We start from the raw sequence: 22164 nt of genomic DNA, 5'->3' as shown, positions 1-22164 counted from the left end.
CATCATGCGAACATCGCCTTTGCTAAACTCAGTAAAAACTTTTCTAGATGGATATGAGTGACTCCAAGACCTGCATAACGCGTTCCCGTCCACAGGAGCGAGTAACAGAATAAGATGGGGCTCAAGTACTTAGATTTACTACTTGAGCCCTCTCAGGTCCGAAAAAACCGCTGAGACAGGAAAGACCGAATGAAAATGGGGAGGTGCCCACGAAAGCACCATTGATGCAGTTGTGTGAGAATGTGTCTCCAAGTAGTATCGTATCCTAAGTGATATCAAAGAATCTGCCGATTCAGTGATGCTGACGGAGGAAAGCCTGCTGAATAGCCGCTTCTAGAAGGGCCAGGTTGTCGACTGTGGACCAAAACTTTCGGAATCCACACTGAGAGCAGCTAAGGAGTTGCCTGGTCGCTAAAAGCCAGACCAGACGACCGTTAACCATCCGTTCCAGGGTCTTTCCTACACAGCTCGTCAAGGCGATACTCTGATAACTACTGGGACATGTGTGGTCCTTTCCTGGTTTGAGGAGAAGGATTAGAATTGCCTCCCTCCACGAGATGGGGAATACACCTGTCTGCCATATTAGATAAAAACATTTGAGGAGGATTTCCTTTGACACCGCTGGCAGATGTTGAAGCATGCTGTACCGGATGTGCTTGTGACCAGGTGCAGTGTCAGAAGCCTCAGTCAGTGCCGATTCGAGCTCCCACATCGAGAAAGGGGAGTTGTAGGCCTCAGAACTGTTCGGCCTAAAGTCCAACTTTTCCCTCTCAACAGTCGCATAGTAGTGACGAAACGCTGGATCCTGGATTGCATTGACAGTAGTTTGTGCAAAATGCTCAGCCAGCGTCTGAGCAATGTTTCTAGGTGTTGTTTGGAGGCACCCCTGGTTCAACACTGCACCTATTGGTTAACGGCTGTGTTTACCGGAAATCCTCCAGATGGCTTCCCATACTTTTGAGGAACAACGGAACGATTGATGGAGTTCAGGAACTCATGCCATGACCACTTTTTGATCTCTTTAATGACACAGTGAGTCTTGGCTCTCGCGTTTCGAAAGGTTGAGAGATTGTCCGCTGTTGGGCGGTGTTTAAACCGTCAAAGAGCCGCATGCTTGTCCCGGATGGCTAAATGGCACTCTTCTGTCCACCAAGGTACAGGTCGCCTCTGAAGAGGGCTGAAAGACGTTGGTATGGATAGATCAGCAGCGTGATGGAACATATGCGTGATGTGATCCATCCATTCCTAGACACTGTCACAGAGTTCAAACACAGCCAACTGGCCGAACAGCGTCCAGTTAGCCATGCCAATCATCCACGTTGGTGGCTTCTGTTCCAGCAACACACCATCAAGTAACCAAAGGCGGATCGGGAAGTGGTCGCTGGAATGAAGGTCGTCAATGACCTCCCAGTGAACAGAGTCGGCGAGGACTGGAGAGCAGAGAGACAGGTTGATGGCTGAAAATGACCCAGTAGCACCACAGAAATGAGTTGGAGTACCAGCATTTAGGAGGCATAGCTCTCGAGATGTCAAGAGGCTCTTCAAAACTCGACCCCGATGGCAAGTAGACGTTGAGCCCCATAGGACATGGTGGGCATTGAAGTCTCGAAGGAGGAGAAATAGTTGGGGTAGTTGAACGATAAGATCTGTGAGAGCCTCAGAGTGTACTGCATCCAGTGGAGGTAAATAAAGAGAACAAACTGTAAGCCGCTGACATACAGAAATTTCAACTGCAACTGCTTGCAGGTCGGTATCCAGGGGAAGAGCAGAGGAGTGGTGCACATTATTGACAAATGCAGCAATCCCTCCTTTGGCCCTTTCCCGAGTCAGGTCATCCTTGCGATATAGGGTATAGCCCTGTAGTGCAGAGGCATCAGATGCTATGAAATGTGTTTCCTGCAGACACAAGCGGAGAGGGCGTTGCTGCACTAGTAGTTTCAGTTCCTCCATGTACATACTGAATCCATTCATGTTCCACTGTATTATGGGAGCCATCTATCAGGGGGGTAGTCTTTTCATCCTCACTTTCTGACAGGGAGGGGAGCCCACAATGGGTGGAGCGAGATGGTTGCCCCAATCTGAAAGCATGCTCCATAGCCTCTAAAGAAAAATCGACTGAGATGTCGGAGAGGTCGATGTCGACATCGTCAGCCTGTTTTCTGCCTGATTCTACCAGTGTTGGACGTTTTGCCTTGACTTTTTTTCCCTGGGTAGACTTTGCAGCCACAACTGCGGTAGAGGGTGTGGCAGCATTTGACAGCGTAGCAGATGGAACCTTTGGAGCGGCAGGGAGCTCCACAATGTCAGCAACCACAGCTTTTTCTGAAGTTCTCAGGGGAGGGACGGGCTTAGATACAACTGCAGCAGCACAAGTGCAGGGACACACGCAGGTACTAGTGTCGACACTAGCAGCCTCCATTTGTGTAGCAGTATCAGATTTCTGTGTGGGCTGTTTAACAACTGAAGTGAAGGAGGTGGCAAAACATAGGGGCAGCATGGCTTCATATAGTTTTTTTGCTTCAGTGTAGGGGATGCTCCTGTATCTTCCATTCTTCGAGATGCACTCTGCAGTCTCGACTCCAGATGGGGTGTGGTCCAGAGTAATTTACACACTTCAATGGAGAAAAACAACGGACACCATCATGGGCGATCTGACCGCACTTGCCATAAGTAGCTTCTCCATGACTCCAAAGAGTAGTATGCCCAAAGCACTGACATTTGGAACACTGCATTAGGTTGGGTACGTAAGGCCACACACTTAAGCGAAGGAAACCTGCCTTAATATGCTCAGGGAGTTTCGCCGCATTAAACGTCAGGATAAAGGAGTCGGACTTAACAAGTACCCCATCCACCCTCTTCATTATACTTTGCACATCAATTATTCCTGCTGGAGCCCACTAATCTTTCAATTCCTCTTTGGGAATGTCCACCATATCCCTGCACGTCACAACACCTTTGCTGTAATTCAATGTAGTGTGCAACTAAGTTTTGATGGCATATACCCCTAGGGATTGCACGTTCTGTATATTCTTAGCTTGTTGGGAACTAGCAGTTTCCACCAACAGCTTCCCATTACCAATCGCTTCACAGATTTCAAACTGCCAGCAATGCCCTCAAGCCCTTTTTGAATATAGAAAGGTGAAACTTTGTCGAAGCTGCCCTCTTTCCTTTTAATGATTAAAAACACATTCTGACCGCCAGCATGTGTTCTGTTACTAGTCATGATACCCTGAGATTTCGCTCCTGAGTCAGGAGGACTGGCTCCATTGCCCTCTTGTTGGATTGGGTGATGGTACCTACCAGTGGCCCACCCTCACCACTGAGAGGAGGCAAAGAAGATTTCGAAGGATCCATCTAGGTCCCACGAGCAGCTAGGAAACTAGAAGTCCACCTAGACAGAGCCCTGCATGCCTAGGTAAGCCTTATACAACTGAGGTGTGGCAGGTTTCCCAGACGTGGCCCACTAACGATTGTTCCACCTCAACAGCCATGCATGTCATCAGCATACAGCACACCATGAGATTGAGGTTTTTTTTATAGAGATTTATTCCATCCTCACGATCTGGGTGGTCAAGCAATGATCCCCATTCCCTCAGACACACAACGTTCCACCGCCGCACCACATGGTGGTCGCTTAAGGATGCCCAGAGCTTACGGTGACAGGGAAGTGGTGGTGCATACCAGTTCCCAGCTCAGGAACCCTGGATTCGCCAAGCCCGTACTCAGCAAATGAATGCCCAGCCCCTGGGGGCTTGAACACTCACAGCACGACACCTGGCTTCAAACAATTGCACAGTACGGTGTACAGAGCTGCTGGTAGCAGTCACTAAAAACTCATTTACTGTACATTGGTTTTTGCCATAGTGTTTGCGACTTCTTCCCTCGAAATTTCACTCGTTCCAAGGCGTGCATTGTATTATTTAGATGGTTGAACATTTTAACAGCTACTGTTGGAAAACTGTCGAGTGTCATGATCATTTTTATTTATTTATTTAGATCCCATAAACTCAATGCAGCAGCTCATTCACATGGATGTAGGACGTGACAGATTACTACAAATTATACAAAAGGAACACATAAAAAAACCCTCTTGGAAGAGGAGATATAGGTATAAGATAAAATACACATTAATTAGATATAGACAAATGTACACTCAAAAAAGATAAAATAAAGGTAGATCTTAATAGGCACATAAAAGAAATAGTTATGGCGTCAATAAGTCCAAATATAGTAAGGCATAAGAGTACATCAGATTTAATTGAAATAAAAAATCAATTAGAATTAACACAATTGAAATATTCTTCAACCAAATAAAAGAAATTATCTATTAGATAGTGTCTGAGCTGTTGTTTAAATTTGGGAAGCTCGTGGACAAGTGATCTCGTCGATGGTGGGAGAGCACTGAACACCTTGCACCTCATATAGTGGACACTTTCTTGGTACAATACTCAGGTTTTTAAATTCATAATGGAGGTCCATCTTCCTCCTGGTATTGTGGGTATGGTATGAATCATTGGTTTTGTATAGTTGCTCATTTCTACCAATGAAATGTAACATGTACTGACGTGCAGTAGTCAGTATTCTGAACTATCTAAAAAGGTTTCTACAAGCATGTCTAGGCTGCACTACGCTCATTATCCTAATAACTCTTTTGGGCAATTAATATTTTTTTGGAAAAGTGGCTGATTACCACAGAAAACTATACCATTCAAAAATAGTGCATGGAAATAACTGGTATAAGCAGTTTTTTGGCGCCTCAGTCATTGACAGTGGAAATAATACGAATAGCATATGTTGCTGAGCCGAGTTTTTTGAGAAGTCGAAAATATGTTCAGTCCATTTAAGCCTGCTGTCAATGTGTACACCCAGGAACTTGGATGACTTAACTTGTAGTAACTCACTACCATTACATTTAATACTTAATTGATTCTCACATTTTTACTTACTTGGAAATGAACAAACTGGGTCTTGTTGATATTTAGTGATAACTCAGTGTTTTCAAACTAATTAAGTACTTCATTAAAGACAGTATTGGCCAATTCCTCAAGATTGTGGTTGGGAGCTTTGTTGAAGAGGATGGAGGTGTCATCGGCGAAAAGAGTAAAATGAGTTTTAAAGCTAGTACACAAGGGAAGGTCATTGATGAAGATGAGGAAGAGATGGGAGCCAAGTGCAGAGCCCTGAGGAACACAACAGCCAATACAGCCCCAGCTAGATGACACAGAGTGCCCCTGAGAGTGGCCCAACATGACCTTCATCTTTGTTCCAGTTATATAGGATTTAACCCATGAGCCAGCTGATCCACTTATACCATAGCATTCAGTCTTTGCTAGGAGGATTTCATGATCAGCAGTATCAAAGGCCTTAGAAAGGTCACAGAATACCAACAGGAGATAATTTATTATTAAAAGACTCAGAGATTTGATGGATGAAGGAGAAAATAGCTTGTTCTGTTGATAGACCCTGTTGAAATCCAAGCGGGCTACTGTTTAAAATTTTATAATGAATGAGCTGGTCAATAAGTCTTTTGTAAACCAGTTTCTCAAGAATTCTAGATAAGGTTGTTAAAAGGGAGATAGGATGATAGTTGGTAATGTCGATTTCATTACCTTTTTTAAATAGAGGTTTGACAATAGTATAGTTTAGTCTCTCAGGAACAATCCCATGCTGGATGGATTCATTAAATATATGGCACAGAATTTTGCTTATTGGCTTATAGAATTCCTCTTGAAGAGAGACCATCAATGCCAGCAGAATTCTTGCTTTTTACCTCTCTAATGATATTCTCAATTTCACGTACAGTGACAGGAGACATTTTAATCTGCTTGTTCTTTTTAAATTTTTTTTTATTAACAGCTTCTTGAATGGATAACGTGAGTTCATTAACAGAACATGTTTCTCCATTTTGGGCTGCTAATGCCAAAAAGTGGTTGTTAAAAATGTCAGTAATTATTTCAACATTTTCATGAGTGTTATCATTTGGTTTAATCTCTATGGTGTTTTCTGCAATAGGGATTTTACCTATTTCAAATTTTTATTATGTCCCATATGGTTTTAATTTTATTATAAGAGACATCATTTCTGTTTTTATAGAAATACTCTTTGCCCTCCTTAGAACTTTTTAAAGGCTAGAGCAGTATATTTTGTAATGTTTTTCCTTTTCTGGACTATAACTGGGCTTGAGTAAGGTAGACATGTTCCTTTTCCTTCTGCAGGAGGTTTTGATGCCCAAAGTTAACTAGTTTTTATTAGAATACATAAGCATATAAATTCATTTAGAAAAGCTTTATACTTCTCATTAACATTGTCAAAGACCTCAAGCTGGTTCCAGTCAACTTCTTGTAGAGAATTACAGAACATATTGATAGGTTGTATGTTAATTACTATGAAGGCTTTACTGCTGCAATTGTTCTTACTAAGAGGGCTAACACCTTCAATTTAAAATAGCTGACCATCACAGCATGAGATGCCATTTAATATATGCTTTACAGTTATGTTTGGATTTCTGCTTCTGTCTAAGAAGATGTCAGTTCAACTCATGGAATTAGCTGTGACTCTAGTGGGAAAATACACCAGTGCTATTAAGTTAAAAGAGTTCTTTAAATACGATATGTCCATTCTTCCCATGTTATCAGTCAGAAAGCCAACATTAAAATCACCTAAAATTATAATATCTTTTGTTTTTGCAAAAAAAGAATGAACAGTGATTCTAACTGTTTTAGGAAAATATAAATTTTGCCTGTAGGAGCCTGATAAAATGAGAGGACAGTATTTTCAGAAAAATCAGTACAGATTACAACTCTGTAGACCTCACAATGTTGATCAATACAGTATTCACTCAACTCTATGGATATGTAAGCTATTTTGTTCTTAACATAAATTGCCACTCCACCTTTATCTAAAGAATGTCTACAATAAAGAGCTGCTAAGTTATAGCTATTCAGCTGCAGCATGTCAGAACCTAGTTTCATAAAGTGTTCAATAAAACACATTACATCAGCATTATTAATAAAGTCCTTGTCTAAAACGTTAATGGATAGCTCATCTAGTTTACTTAATAAGCCTTGAATGTTCTGATGGAAAACAGTGAATTTATTAGTTTGACTGGAGATTTGAGGTGGATCATTGGCTTAGTCTCTCTTAAAAAATTAACATTAAGCTTACTTGAAGATGTAGTTATGACATAATTTTCCTTTCCTTGGAACGATATCATAAAAAATTCGAACTGCTTACTGCGGATTTTTTGGGCCTCTGGCTCCTGCTACCTGTAGGTGGCTCTTCTTCTTGCAAGGATGAAGAATTCTTGACTGTTAGCTGCTCTGATTGTTCTGCTACAGCTGCCATTGATACTCTGGGTGCTAATGATGCTTCCTCTTTTGGCTCTGGAACATTTCTTGATGCCAATATATCTTCCTGAGGTGATGCTGGGGAAGCCTCTTCTGCTTGTGGGAGTGATGATATCCCCTGATCTCCTTTTGAAATTGTTAGTAGATCTATTCTAGATACTAAAGTAATTTCTTCAATGACCATTGCAGCAGCATCTGTTGTTGATGCTTGTACTACTGTTGAAGCTGCTTCTGATGAGAGTGATTTTCCTTCAGTTGATTCAGGTTTAGCTACCCTTGGTGAAGACTCTGTTGTATCAGCAATCAAGCCTGGTATTGCTGCCACAGGTGTTGGCTCTGTTGGATCGACTGATAGGGGTGAATTTGCTAATACTAGTAATAGTGGGTCCACTGTTGGGAGTTGAGTTGTTGCAGTAATTTTGGAAAGTTGAGCTGCTGCATATGATAGTGGTTGCTGATATACTGAACGTTGAACTGTTCTAGGTGAGTTACTTGTTTTTTGGTAATTGCATGCAGTATTTCTGTAATGTTGCTGCAGAGACGTTTCTTGGCCTTCTGTTAAGGTCCTGCCCATGTCTTGTGAAGCTGTCTCATTGTAGGAAGTCGACAGACAGACACTGAGTATTTAGTTAGAGTTTGCATATGTTTTCAAACTGTTTAGTAGCTTAGGTTATTTCTTTGTTTTTGCACGTTCATGTATAAGGTCATGTGTAAGTAGAATTCCCATGATGATCATTGCTTTACTATTATTAGAATTTAGTATGATTTTCACGTTTTGGACAGCACTCGATGATTTGTTTTTGCAAAAATCACTGGCTCCTCCCACTATTACTGTATAGTCATTTATATTTGTTGGAGACTCATCTTTTATGTTAGATTATATTTGTATTAGATTTGATTCAGTTTTCACTCCATAGACCCAATAATGAAATGATTTTCGTGGGTGTGGAACAAGTCAGAAAGTATAGCATAAAAAACATATAACACTTAAATATAATACTCACTACCCTGACCATTTGTCAGAATATTGACAAAACAGTTGAATACATTACAGCAGACTGGAAGTGCCAATACTTACAGAATTAATACACTGTCAGATTGAAACATAGTTATGCACTTTTAATAAAGTTATCATTAACAAAATACCTTACCTTGACTGTTGTGACCAAGTGCCATCAAAACTGAAAACATTTTTACTAATCCTGTTCGAACAGCCCCTGTTAAGATATTCATCTATAGAGTGGAAGGGGTTACCTACCAAAAAGTCTTTCAAACTCTGTTTAAACTGTGGTTTATCTGAAACCAAGTTTTTAATGGTTGCTGACAATTTATGAAAATGTGTGTTCCTGAGTATTGGACCCCTTTTTGGACCAAGGTAAGTGATTTTATGTCTTTATGTAAATTGTTCTTATTCCTAGTAGTGACACTATGTATTGATCTATTGGTTGGAAACAGAGATACATTACTTGCAACAAATTTCATTAAGGAATAAATATACTGAGAAGCAATGGTTAGAATACAAAGTCCCTTGAATAGGTGTCTACATGATGTTCTTGAATTTACATCAAAAATGAATCTTATTACATGCTTTTGCATGCTAAAATCATTTGCTCAGTTTGATGAGTCCCCACAATATGATCCCATATGACATAATTGAATGAAAGTAAGCAAAGTACACACTTTTTTTAAATATTTATATCACCTATATCTGACATCATTCTCACTGAAAATAGACTTGTTTAGGTGCTTCAGTAATTCTTTGGTATGCCCGACCCAATTGAATTTGTTATCGAGTTTTAGTCGCAGAAATTTAACTCTGTCACCCCCTTGATCTGCATGTCTTCATATGTCAAACACATGCTGGATGGAAATCTCTTACAGGTTTTGAACTGCAGATAGTGTGTCTTTTCAAAGTTTAATGACAGTGAATCAGCTTTAAACCATTTAGGAACATCAGTGAAAATTTGATTAGCAGGCATTTCTAAACCTGTACTTAACTTGCTACTTATTGCAATGTTAGTGTCATCTGCAAACAAACATAGCATCTGGAAATGTAGCAGATGAGAGATCATTAATGTGCACAAGAACAAGCAATGGACCCAAGATGGAATCTTGAGGAAAACCACATGTAATTAATTCCCAATCAGATGAAGACTGATTGCTTACTCCACATCTATTTCGCAATGACATCCTTTGTTTCCTGTTGGTTAGGTAAGACTTGAACCATTTTGCAGCACTGCCAATGACACCATAATATTCTAATTTACTTAAGAGAATGCTGTGATTTACACAAAGGCTTCTGATAGATCACAGGAAATGCCAGTAGCCTTTAATTTGTTACTTGATGAATTAAGTACATTCCAACTGTTCATGTAAATTGCTTTTTCTATATCAGAACCTTTAACGAACCCAAACTGTGACTTGGATAATATATTACTTTTAATCAGATACATAAGGAGGCACTTGAATACAATCTTTGCAAATGCTTTTGAAAAAGCCAGCAATGCAAAATTGGTTGATAGTTTGATGGCATCTCTTTATTCCTCTTCTTGTAAAGAGGCTTAGCTTCAGCATATTTTAGCCAATGTGAAAAAGTTACACTGATAAGAGACTGATTACACAAATAACTTAAGATAGCACTCAACTCACATGATGTCTTATCATAGCCCCCAGGATACTTAGATTTTATTGATTTTATGATTGATGCTACTTCTTTGGGAGATATGAGTGTCTTTTCTGCTTTATTGATGTTATTTGTAGTCCCTGGTCTCAGATATTCCAGTACACTGTTTCCTGACCCTGATAAACCCAGGCAGTACTTGCAACTATACATGCACTTATTATCAATGTCCCATTTATTTTTAGAGCTATCTCTTCCTCTTCCTTGGCCCCACCTGTCTCTGTCTTCACTATACCCAATAAAGTTTTTATTTTGTTGTCTGATGTAATTAGCTTTTCCCCATGATAAAGCTGCTTAGATCTCTGGATTACTTGCTTCAATATTTTGCTGCATTCTTTGTAATGCATTACAATGCTAACATCAGAGATGTCCATAGATAGTAGATATTTATTTATTTGTCTATGAGACGTTGTCAGTACATAGAATGTACATATAATGTTAGACATAATTCAATACTATTGTATTTTGTTGAGAAAAAAACTTATTTATTCTCAATAAAGATCAAGTGCTGACAAAAAGCGGTGAGTTTGGTTTTCAAATACTTAGATTTATTTCTGAATCTGGAGGCACTGTTTACATAAGAAGTCACTTGACCAAGGAGCTTCTAAAACACGTAAGGGTAAAAATATGAGTGTTGTGACTCAAAATAAAATACAGAGGTAAACAAAACATTATGCCCATAGATGATGTCACTTAATAATTGAACACAAAATTTCCTTTTAAATACGGTACGTTAATAAAAAGAATTTACTTTAACACATTCCCTTGTTAAATAGAAATCAACAAACAGGCAAACCCACAAAACAACAAAAAACTGAATTTTACAACAGCCATATTTGATTACACAATATCTTCATATGTGTCTGCTGTAGAGCTTTGGTCATGATGTCCGCTACCTGCTCTTCAGAAGGGATCTGATGAACTCTAATTCTTCCTTCATAAAGTTTTTCATGAATAAAGAAATTCTTGAAGGCTATATGTTTGGTTCGGCGATGAAATTCTGGATTCTCTGCCAACTTCACTACTGCTGAATTGTCAATTTGGAGAACTGGCATTTTAGATAGTCTTGTTGTTTCTCCGAATAGATGAGTTAACCAGATAATCTCCTTGACAGCTTCATTTTCAGCAACTAGTTCAGCTTCAGTTGTAGATGTTGCTACCATGGTTTGTCGCTGACTTAGCCAAGATATCGCCCCTCCTGCGTAGTTGATGACAACTCCAGATGTTGATCTGCCTGGTTTTGAGCAGTCTCCAAAATCTGCATCACTGTAGCATTACAGTGTTGTGCTCTTCCTTCTTGATTTGTATGTGATTCCATATTCAGTCGTTCCTGATACATAACAAAAAATTTACAAATCTTTAACATATTGCAGCGTGTCAGCAACTGTGAAATGTACAGCAAATAAACAATTTTTTTTCAGCCTTCAGTTGCAAGGTAATTTTAATCGTTTACCTAGGTTTCGATTCCAGTAATGGAATCTTCTTCAGAACCTATAAATTAAACCACATACGGACATATATTACTCACTAAAATGCATTATCTGTCTAATGATTGAATATTAAAGAAATTGTGATACTTACAAAAAATTAAATTATTTTGTGAGCCAAACACTGGCCATGTCACAGAGTAAAAATTAAAACATTAAAGACGCATAATCATAAAATTATGTCAGTCAAAATTAAAACCATTAAGGCGAATGTAGACGGAGCTACGCCGGCCAAAAATCAGGACGACACGTAAGCGGCTCGAAAACTAGGCGTTGTGAGCAGTTACGCGACGAGGCTCGGCCGCGGCCAAGCGCATGCGCAAGCGCAAGCGCAGGGGCGAGAAACAAACTGTCTCAAAATTACTTAGAACAAATATACATGTAAAAAATGTGACTAAAGCCGTCTTACAATTGGACAAACCTATCTATTGGTATAGCAACATTAAACAATTTACCTGAGAACAAACTACAAAGCCAAGGTATAATTTTTTTTTTTTTTTTTTTTTTTTTTTTTTTTTTCCAATATTATAGTAAGCGGGCGTAGCCCCGCTACAGTAACTAAAATTAGTGTCAAAACCATGCGTGCTAAGCCTAAAATGTCTTTAACATAAAAACGCCTTAGCAACTATGTATCATTACCAGGCATATAACGAAATACAAAGACACACATGTACAATCGCATATATAATACAGGGACAAAAACAGATAGGGAAACAGCATCGGCCATTCGAGGCGGACTGTTGGTTAACTCCACTGGAGTAAAGGTTGAAATCCTTCGAAATAACTTCTATTTTTTAATTGCAGCTGATCATTAAGTAAGTTGTCTCTATCAATACTAAGATGTTTAAAAATTTGCAATTCTTCGAGGGTGTCTAGCCTACATCCCTTTACTTCATTATGCAACAGCTCTGCGTCTTTTAGAGGCTTGGGAGCATGCGCCTTTTGGACCAGATGTTCAGCAAATGTAGAGCCTCGAGTTCCATCACCGCTTTTTGTCGGCAGATGCTCTTTAAACCTAACAGACAGGGCCCTTCCTGTCTGGCCAATGTAATAAGAAGGACATTCAGCACACGTGATTTTATACACACCTGACAGCGAAGATTTATCATTACCTTTATCCAGGGAATGAACTAAGTTCTTTTTGAGGTTGTTGGTGGTAGAGTATGAAACTTTGCACCCTAGGTTTTTTAATAAACGACCTACCTTATAGGATATGTTACCTATAAAGGGAACTGATATGTATTTCGTTGCCTGGTGTTGATTGTGAGTGTCTGAACTGGAAAGGGTGGTAGTCTTCTTTCGAGTTTTTTTATTGAACAACTGTCTCACTATACTGGGACTATATCCATTATTCTGAGCGATGTTTTCGAGGACTTTTAATTCGTTCTGTAAGTTGACTGGCGAAAGTGGAATGGAAAGAGCTCGATGGATACTCGAGTGAAAAAAGGCCATTTTTTGGGCCTGAGGATGGGTGGAATCAGCTGGGATGATGATGTCGGAATAGGTTGCTTTCCGAAAAATTTTGAACTCTATTTTGTTGCCAATAATGGATAGAGTCAGATCGAGATAGTCTAAGGTCCTATCAGCTGTCTGATTTTCTTGCGTGAAACTGATTTTTTCATGTAGGTTATTGAAAGTGGTAAATAACAGTTCTAGCTCTTCATGGGAACCTTCAAACACAAACAGCAAGTCATCTACATATCTCGCATAGAATATTAAATTATTTGCCAAATCTGGATAATTCCGAAAAAACATCTGCTCCATAGAGTTTATAAAAATATCTGACATGATACCAGCTAACGGGCTGCCCATCGCTAGACCACAGGGTTGCGAATATATTTTATTATTGAAAGAGAAATAATTGTACTTGAGGGTTGTGCGCAACAGAACCATTAGTTCATCGATCTCAGGGGCCGATAATTTTTTATAGTGTCGCAAATTGGTTTCTATAATGTCCATCGTCTGTTCAACGGGTACATTAGTGTATAAATTTTTAATATCAAATGATACGAGTTTTGTGATGTCAGAACAGGCTAAATTATCGCCCACAAAAGCGAATACATCCGTAAAACGGAAATGTTTTTTGAGGAAAATGGCATCGTGCCAATCGAGGTGGACCCCACACCCGTGATCCAAAAAGAGATAAGGTCGGCTCTTAGCAGTACAAAAAAGTTAATCGGCGAGTTTTATAAAAAATGCCTTATAAACATGAATCCGAAACCACCTATTTTGAGAAGCCAGTTTAAGGTTCATAAAAATTCCCATCCTATCCGTCCGATCGTTGACAGTACCAAAAGTGCATACCACAAACTAGCTAGGTTCCTACATCGTAAATTGAAAGAGAATTTTGTGTTTGAAAAAAATTTCTCCGTCAAAAATTCGGTAGACGTGGCCAACAAACTTAAAACTTTAGCCTGTTCTGACATCACAAAACTCGTATCATTTGATATTAAAAATTTATACACTAATGTACCCGTTGAACAGACGATGGACATTATAGAAACCAATTTGCGACACTATAAAAAATTATCGGCCCCTGAGATCGATGAACTAATGGTTCTGTTGCGCACAACCCTCAAGTACAATTATTTCTCTTTCAATAATAAAATATATTCGCAACCCTGTGGTCTAGCGATGGGCAGCCCGTTAGCTGGTATCATGTCAGATATTTTTATAAACTCTATGGAGCAGAGGTTTTTCGGAATTATCCAGATTTGGCAAATAATTTAATATTCTATGCGAGATATGTAGATGACTTGCTGTTTGTGTTTGAAGGTTCCCATGAAGAGCTAGAACTGTTATTTACCACTTTCAATAACCTACATGAAAAAATCAGTTTCACGCAAGAAAATCAGACAGCTGATAGGACCTTAGACTATCTCGATCTGACTCTATCCATTATTGGCAACAAAATAGAGTTCAAAATTTTTCGGAAAGCAACCTATTCCGACATCATCATCCCAGCTGATTCCACCCATCCTCAGGCCCAAAAAATGGCCTTTTTTCACTCGAGTATCCATCGAGCTCTTTCCATTCCACTTTCGCCAGTCAACTTACAGAACGAATTAAAAGTCCTCGAAAACATCGCTCAGAATAATGGATATAGTCCCAGTATAGTGAGACAGTTGTTCAATAAAAAAACTCGAAAGAAGACTACCACCCTTTCCAGTTCAGACACTCACAATCAACACCAGGCAACGAAATACATATCAGTTCCCTTTATAGGTAACATATCCTATAAGGTAGGTCGTTTATTAAAAAACCTAGGGTGTAAAGTTTCATACTCTACCACCAACAACCTCAAAAAGAACTTAGTTCATTCCCTGGATAAAGGTAATGATAAATCATCGCTGTCAGGTGTGTATAAAATCACGTGTGCTGAATGTCCTTCTTATTACATTGGCCAGACAGGAAGGGCCCTGTCTGTTAGGTTTAAAGAGCATCTGCCGACAAAAAGCGGTGATGGAACTCGAGGCTCTACATTTGCTGAACATCTGGTCCAAAAGGCGCATGCTCCCAAGCCTCTAAAAGACGCAGAGCTGTTGCATAATGAAGTAAAGGGATGTAGGCTAGACACCCTCGAAGAATTGCAAATTTTTAAACATCTTAGTATTGATAGAGACAACTTACTTAATGATCAGCTGCAATTAAAAAATAGAAGTTATTTCGAAGGATTTCAACCTTTACTCCAGTGGAGTTAACCAACAGTCCGCCTCGAATGGCCGATGCTGTTTCCCTATCTGTTTTTGTCCCTGTATTATATATGCGATTGTACATGTGTGTCTTTGTATTTCGTTATATGCCTGGTAATGATACATAGTTGCTAAGGCGTTTTTATGTTAAAGACATTTTAGGCTTAGCACGCATGGTTTTGACACTAATTTTAGTTACTGTAGCGGGGCTACGCCCGCTTACTATAATATTGGAAAAAAAAAAAAAAAAAAAAAAAATTATACCTTGGCTTTGTAGTTTGTTCTCAGGTAAATTGTTTAATGTTGCTATACCAATAGATAGGTTTGTCCAATTGTAAGACGGCTTTAGTCACATTTTTTACATGTATATTTGTTCTAAGTAATTTTGAGACAGTTTGTTTCTCGCCCCTGCGCTTGCGCTTGCGCATGCGCTTGGCCGCGGCCGAGCCTCGTCGCGTAACTGCTCACAACGCCTAGTTTTCGAGCCGCTTACGTGTCGTCCTGATTTTTGGCCGGCGTAGCTCCGTCTACATTCGCCTTAATGGTTTTAATTTTGACTGACATAATTTTATGATTATGCGTCTTTAATGTTTTAATTTTTACTCTGTGACATGGCCAGTGTTTGGCTCACAAAATAATTTAATTTTTTGTAAGTATCACAATTTCTTTAATATTCAATCATTAGACAGATAATGCATTTTAGTGAGTAATATATGTCCGTATGTGGTTTAATTTATAGGTTCTGAAGAAGATTCCATTACTGGAATCGAAACCTAGGTAAACGATTAAAATTACCTTGCAACTGAAGGCTGAAAAAAAATTGTTTATTTGCCGATAACAAAAAATCCTTTTTACTCTTAATGTGACTTCTTTGGCGGGATTCTCAAGAGATCTTGACAGAACACTTCACTGAAGGCTAGGTCTGGTATTGTGCCAAGCATCAGATACATTAATGCTCCAATTTCTTCTCTATATGGAAAAGACTGTTCTACCATGTCATCTTTCCCTGACTGTGAAACATCTGTAACTTTCAACATGGGGTAGAAACTGCTTTACACTCTGAAAAGTTGAAACATTTTAAAATTCATTGTGCATAAGCCGTCTGGTGAATCGTGATGCAGCCATGGTTGCCATTTTCAATTTGCAGACTTAAATAATAGTTTGCAGGTGTCATTCCTGATCTAGAACTCCTTTTGCAGTTGTTGAAAGAAAATGCTCAAATCATGACAAAGCAATGCTCAAATCATTTCAAAGCAAGTATGTACTTGGACTTACTCCATAGATGTACATCATAAGCTGCTAAATAAATAAATAAAAAATAAAAAAATAAATTTGAATCAGTGGCAGCTACCAACCTGTCGTCAACATACAAAATTCCAAGAACTTCTTTGCTATTTTTATTTTCAATGTACATTCATGGATTTGCTTGGCTTACTCTGAAATCTAGACTTGGTGCTTGTTTTAAACGATACTGGCTTTTCTTCAACCTCAACTCCTGTTGGTACCATCTTCATCAGGTTTTCCCAACAGGGAGGCCGGACACATCAAACTGTCCAAGATACATTCTTTTAGTTGCTGCAACATTCAGAATAGACCAAATCGTTGTCATTTTTGCAACTGGACTAAAAATTTGACTGTAATCTACACTTTTTCATTGACTGAAACCCTTGGCAACCAGTTGAATCTTAAATTTATCAATCTGACCCTCTTCATTTGTTTTTAGTCAAAACACCCACTTACATGGTATTGCCTTGGCACCCTTCGGTAAGTCTTCAAGCTCCTAGGTTTCATTTTGGATAAGAGATTCCAATTCTCTGTCCATTTGATGCTGTCTTCATGTCTAAGTGCATCCTCAGGTTTCAGGCACCTCAGTTGTGACAAAGGAATTGTCTGTTATCATTGCATAATCATTGAGGTGTTTTGGTCTCTTTAATGATGAACAATCTCTTAACTTCACTCCTATTTCCTCTTTGCAAGTTTCCAGAATCGAATGTCATCATCAGATTCTGTGTCTGAACTAGTTTCATGCTTCAAACTATCTTCTGAGTGTGTATTTTCCTCACTCTCTGATTGATTTTTAGTATAATCTGGACCTGCAATGGGCTTTTCAACATCTTGAATGGTAGTGTAACTTGTTCAGTACAGCATCCCAGTTTTTCATCAGATTGCATATCTCTGGACAGCAGAACTGAATTATTTTCTTTTATCAAAATCCTGAAGCATTCATCACCCTCATAAACAGTGAGATGTCCTTTCACAGCTTTCTTGTCCATTTTCCTTCGTTTTACCTTGGAATGTGTGCATAACATGTTGAGCCAATAATCCTAAGATGTTTAGTTCGAGGCTTTTTCCATTCCCACAAATTGTAAGGACTGACACCTTCTGCGGATGACTTCCTGCCCTATTCAAGATGTAAGTTGCTGTGTTAACCTTTTCAGTCTATATCTGTTTTGGATAAGTGACATCTGGATTTGAATACTTAAGTGTCCTGGCCATCTCAACAACTGTCCTATTATCCTGCTCACAAATACGGTTTTGCTCAGGAGGATAGGGAGCAGTCAACTGCTGTGTTATACCATTTGAAATTAAGATGGATCTAACCTCTTTGTTATCATACTCCTTGCCATTGTCACTCAGCATCTCTTTAACAGAGGACCCCAATGACTTTGTACGTGAGAGAAAATCTTTGAGAATTTACTCAACTCTGATTTTTCTGCAGCAAAATAACCATAGCGAAACTTGGTGAAATTGTCTTTGAGCAAAACGAGATAACGTTTCTTCTGGATGACTCATGAAAAGGTCCACACAGATCAGCTGATATCAACTCACCAGGCCTTGTTGACTTTCTCTACTTCCAAATGGTAGACGATGCACTTTCCCAAATTTGCATGGTTCACAAATCTCTGCCCCTTCCTTAACATCAATATTAAATTCCTTTTTGAGTTTTGTTTTAACATGAAGCTTGTCTTGATGACCCCATCTCTCGTGATACAGTTGAAGAACATTAAATGTATCTTCCATTGAAATATTCACAATTGCACCTTTCTCTGGCACTAAGGGCTTAATTTCTGCTTTGTATAAAGTGCCACCAACTTTATGATTTCCACACAGTCTCACTCTACCACCCATTGTCAAAGAGCAATATGTAGTACTTGACTGAAATATACTATTTTTGTTATGATCTTGGGCAGCTAAAACAGAAATAAGGTTTTTGGAATTATTTTTTTTTTGTACATATCAGACATTAGTCAGGGTCAGCTCTTCACATATGCTGCCAATTGTTGACAGTATCCAAATTGATCCTCTTCCTGTTGCTTCTAGAGGCTCCTGTCCAGTGGCCTTTATACAGCAGACTTCCCCACAAGGGTTACAAACTACTGTTCAAGTCTTATAGATAATATTTTCATTGATGAGAATAGAAACACCAATGCAACAGTAAAACAAGTCCTAAATGGTCTTTCAGACCATGATGGCCAATTGCTAACTATCAATATATGCCCACACAAGAAGGACAAAGTCTGTAAAAGGTCATTAGGGTAATTAATAATGAAAATCTCATGATCTTCACCAGTTATCTTCAACTCATTGACTGGAGTCCAATTTATAGAGCACTGAAAGTCAATGACAAATTTAACCTATTTATAAAAGAATTTATGTGCCACTTTGAAGCTGTCTTCCCTCTAAGAACTGCAAAGAACAAGTACCAGAACCATACCAGCAAACAGTTGCTCACAAAAGGAATAAAAGCATCATATAGGACTAAAAGACTGCTTTATGTTTCTCTCAGAAATACAGGGTTATTACAAATGATTGAAGCGATTTCACAGCTCTACAATAACTTTATTATTTGAGATATTTTCACAATGCTTTGCACACACATACAAAAACTCAAAAAGTTTTTTTAGGCATTCACAAATGTTCGATATGTGCCCCTTTAGTGATTCGGCAGACATCAAGCCGATAATCAAGTTCCTCCCACACTCGGCGCAGCATGTCCCCATCAATGAGCTCGAATGCATCGTTGATGTGAGCTCGCAGTTCTGGCACATTTCTTGGTAGAGGAGGTTTAAACACTGAATCTTTCACATAATCCCACAGAAAGAAATCACATGGGGTTAAGTCGGGAGAGCGTGGAGGCCATGACATGAATTGCTGATCATGATCTCCATTACGACCGATCCATCGGTTTTCCAATCTCCTGTTTAAGAAATGCCGAGCATCGTGATGGAAGTGCGGTGGAGCACCATCCTGTTGAAAGATGAAGTCGGCGCTGTCGGTCTCCAGTTGTGGCATGAGCCAATTTTCCAGCATGTCCAGATACAAGTGTCCTGTAACGTTTTTTTCGCAGAAGAAAAAGGGGCCGTAAACTTTAAACCGTGAGATTGCACAAAACACACTAACTTTTGTGAATTGCGAATTTGCTGCATGAATGCGTGAGGATTCTCTATCGCCCAGATTCGCACATTGTGTGTGTTCACTTCACCATTAAGAAAAAATGTTGCTTCATCACTGAAAACAAGTTTCGCACTGAACACATCCTCTTCCATGAGCTGTTGCAACCGCGCTGAAAATTCAAAGCGTTTGACTTTGTCATCGGGTGTCAGGGCTTGTAGCAATTGTAAATGGTAAGGCTTCTGCTTTAGCCTTTTCTGTGAGATTTTCCAAACTGTCGGCTGTGGTACGTTTAGCTCCCTGCTTGCTTTATTCGTCGACTTCCGCGGGCTACGCGTGAAACTTGCCCGCACGCGTTCAACCGTTTCTTCACTCACTGCAGGCCGACCCGTTGATTTCCCCTTACAGAGGCATCCAGAAGCTATAAACTGCGCATACCATCGCCAAATGGAGTTAGCAGTTGGTGGATCTTTGTTGAACTTCGTCCTGAAGTGTCGTTGCACTGTTATGACTGACTGATGTGAGTGCATTTCAAGCACGACATACGCTTTCTCGGCTCCTGTTGCCATTTTGTCTCACTGTGCTCTTGAGCTCTCTGGCGGCAGAAACCTGAAGTGTGGCTTCAGCCGAACAAAACGTTCTGAGTTTTTCTACGTATCTGTAGTGTGTCGTGACCATATCTTTAATGAATCACTGAGACAAGGAATTGTCCCTGATAGACTTAAATATGCAGTGGTGAAACCATTGTATGAGAAAGGTGACAGAAACGAAGTAACCAATTATCGTCTTATTTCACTCTTAACTTGTTTCTCCAAGATTCTCGAGAAACTTGTACACAGAAGGATTCTTGAACATCTTAGTAAATACAATATTCTCAATAAAAGTCAATTTGGTTTCCAGAAAAACATCTCAACAGAATAGGCAATATATTCTTTCACCAATGCAATTCTTGAATCAATCAATAATAAAATATCTCCAACTGGAATTTTTTGTGACCTTTCTAAGGTGTTCGATTGCGTGAACCATGAAATTTTTCTGAGAAAGGCAGAATTTTATGGGTTAACTCGAGAAGCAGAGATGTGGCTTGCCTCTTATTTAAAGGACCAGAAACAGAAATTCATGGTAAACGACACTAATGGGGAACCAGTGTCCTCATCTTGGGGTACAATAAACTGTGGAGTCCTACAGGGCTCTATTCTGGGTCCTCCACTTTTCCTTATTTTCATAAATGACCTTCCAATGTGTACAAGGGCTAAGATAAAATTTACTTTGTTTGCTGATGACACGACAATTCTGGTAGACAATTCAACAAATACTAATCTTGAAATCACTGTAAATGCAATATTTCAGGAGACCTTTAACTGGTTTACCTCTAGTGGATTATCACTAAATTTTGAAAAACTCAATTGATTCAATTCCATACAAGCCAAAATATCGAAGGTGAGATTAATGTTAAATACAATGATGGGAATTTAGCAAGAGTGGAGTCAACAAAGTTTCCTAAGCTCAGCAATTTACACTATTTGTGCGATTGCTTCCTTCAGTGGCTTAAATACTTTGAAAGCTTCCTATTTTGGTTATTTTCATGCCCTGATGGCCTATGGGATGATATTCTGGGGAAACCAGCCAAAGGCAAACAAAATCCTCATAGCCCAGAAAAGAGTCATTAGGATTCTGTGTGGTGTCAATTACAGACATTCCTTCAGGAAACTCTTCCAAGAACTGAGAATACTCACAACAGTATATCTACATTTTCTCTCTCATGTGTTTCTTGTGTAAAAGCCATGCCATTTCGAAATGAACAGCTTGTATCATAACTATGACAAGAGGGTAAAAAATTACCTACATTTTGAGGAAAAGAATCTAAGTATGGTGCAAAAAGGAGTACACTACTCTTGCATAAAAATATTTAATGCTCTCCCTCAGGCAATGAAAATATCAGTTACTGATCCACCTACTTTTAAAGATCAACTTAAACATTATCTTCTAAGTAAAACCATTTACTCACAGGACGAATTTATGTATTAGAATATATGAATTGATTTTGATCTATTGTAAGTCTGTTCAATGTAATTTGTAACTTTCCACAAAAAACAATTCTTCTAAACATTTTTTCTATGTAATATATTATTCATTTTACAACCTATTATTATAAACAAATGTCTCAAATCTATGTAAATGACACTTTCTACACCCAAGCAATTTATCGCTAATGGGTCTACAGAACACGAATGAAATAAATAAGTAAATAAAATAAAAATAAATAAATTGTTGAATGCTCCAAAGCTGACAATGTAATCAGGACTATTTGTCATATGTTTCGTTGCACCACTGTCAATCCACCAGTTGTATACATACACTTCTAATGAACAACCCTCATCACAAATAGTAAAGAATGCTACATTCATTACTACAGTTTTATCCATATTTTTCTGCACAGTTGTATTTTTAGCTTGTCTTCCATCAGCAATCCACTTCTTACAATATTTGATCCAGTGACCCGGTTCTTTGCAATAGTTACATTTTCCTTTAACTTTGAATTTTTTAGTTTTTATTTTGTTTTGTAC

The sequence above is a fragment of the Schistocerca serialis genome, chromosome 6, assembly GCF_023864345.2.
Source record: "Schistocerca serialis cubense isolate TAMUIC-IGC-003099 chromosome 6, iqSchSeri2.2, whole genome shotgun sequence".
NCBI classification, from domain to species: Eukaryota; Metazoa; Arthropoda; class Insecta; order Orthoptera; family Acrididae; genus Schistocerca; species Schistocerca serialis.
This window is presented reverse-complemented; position numbering follows the sequence as displayed.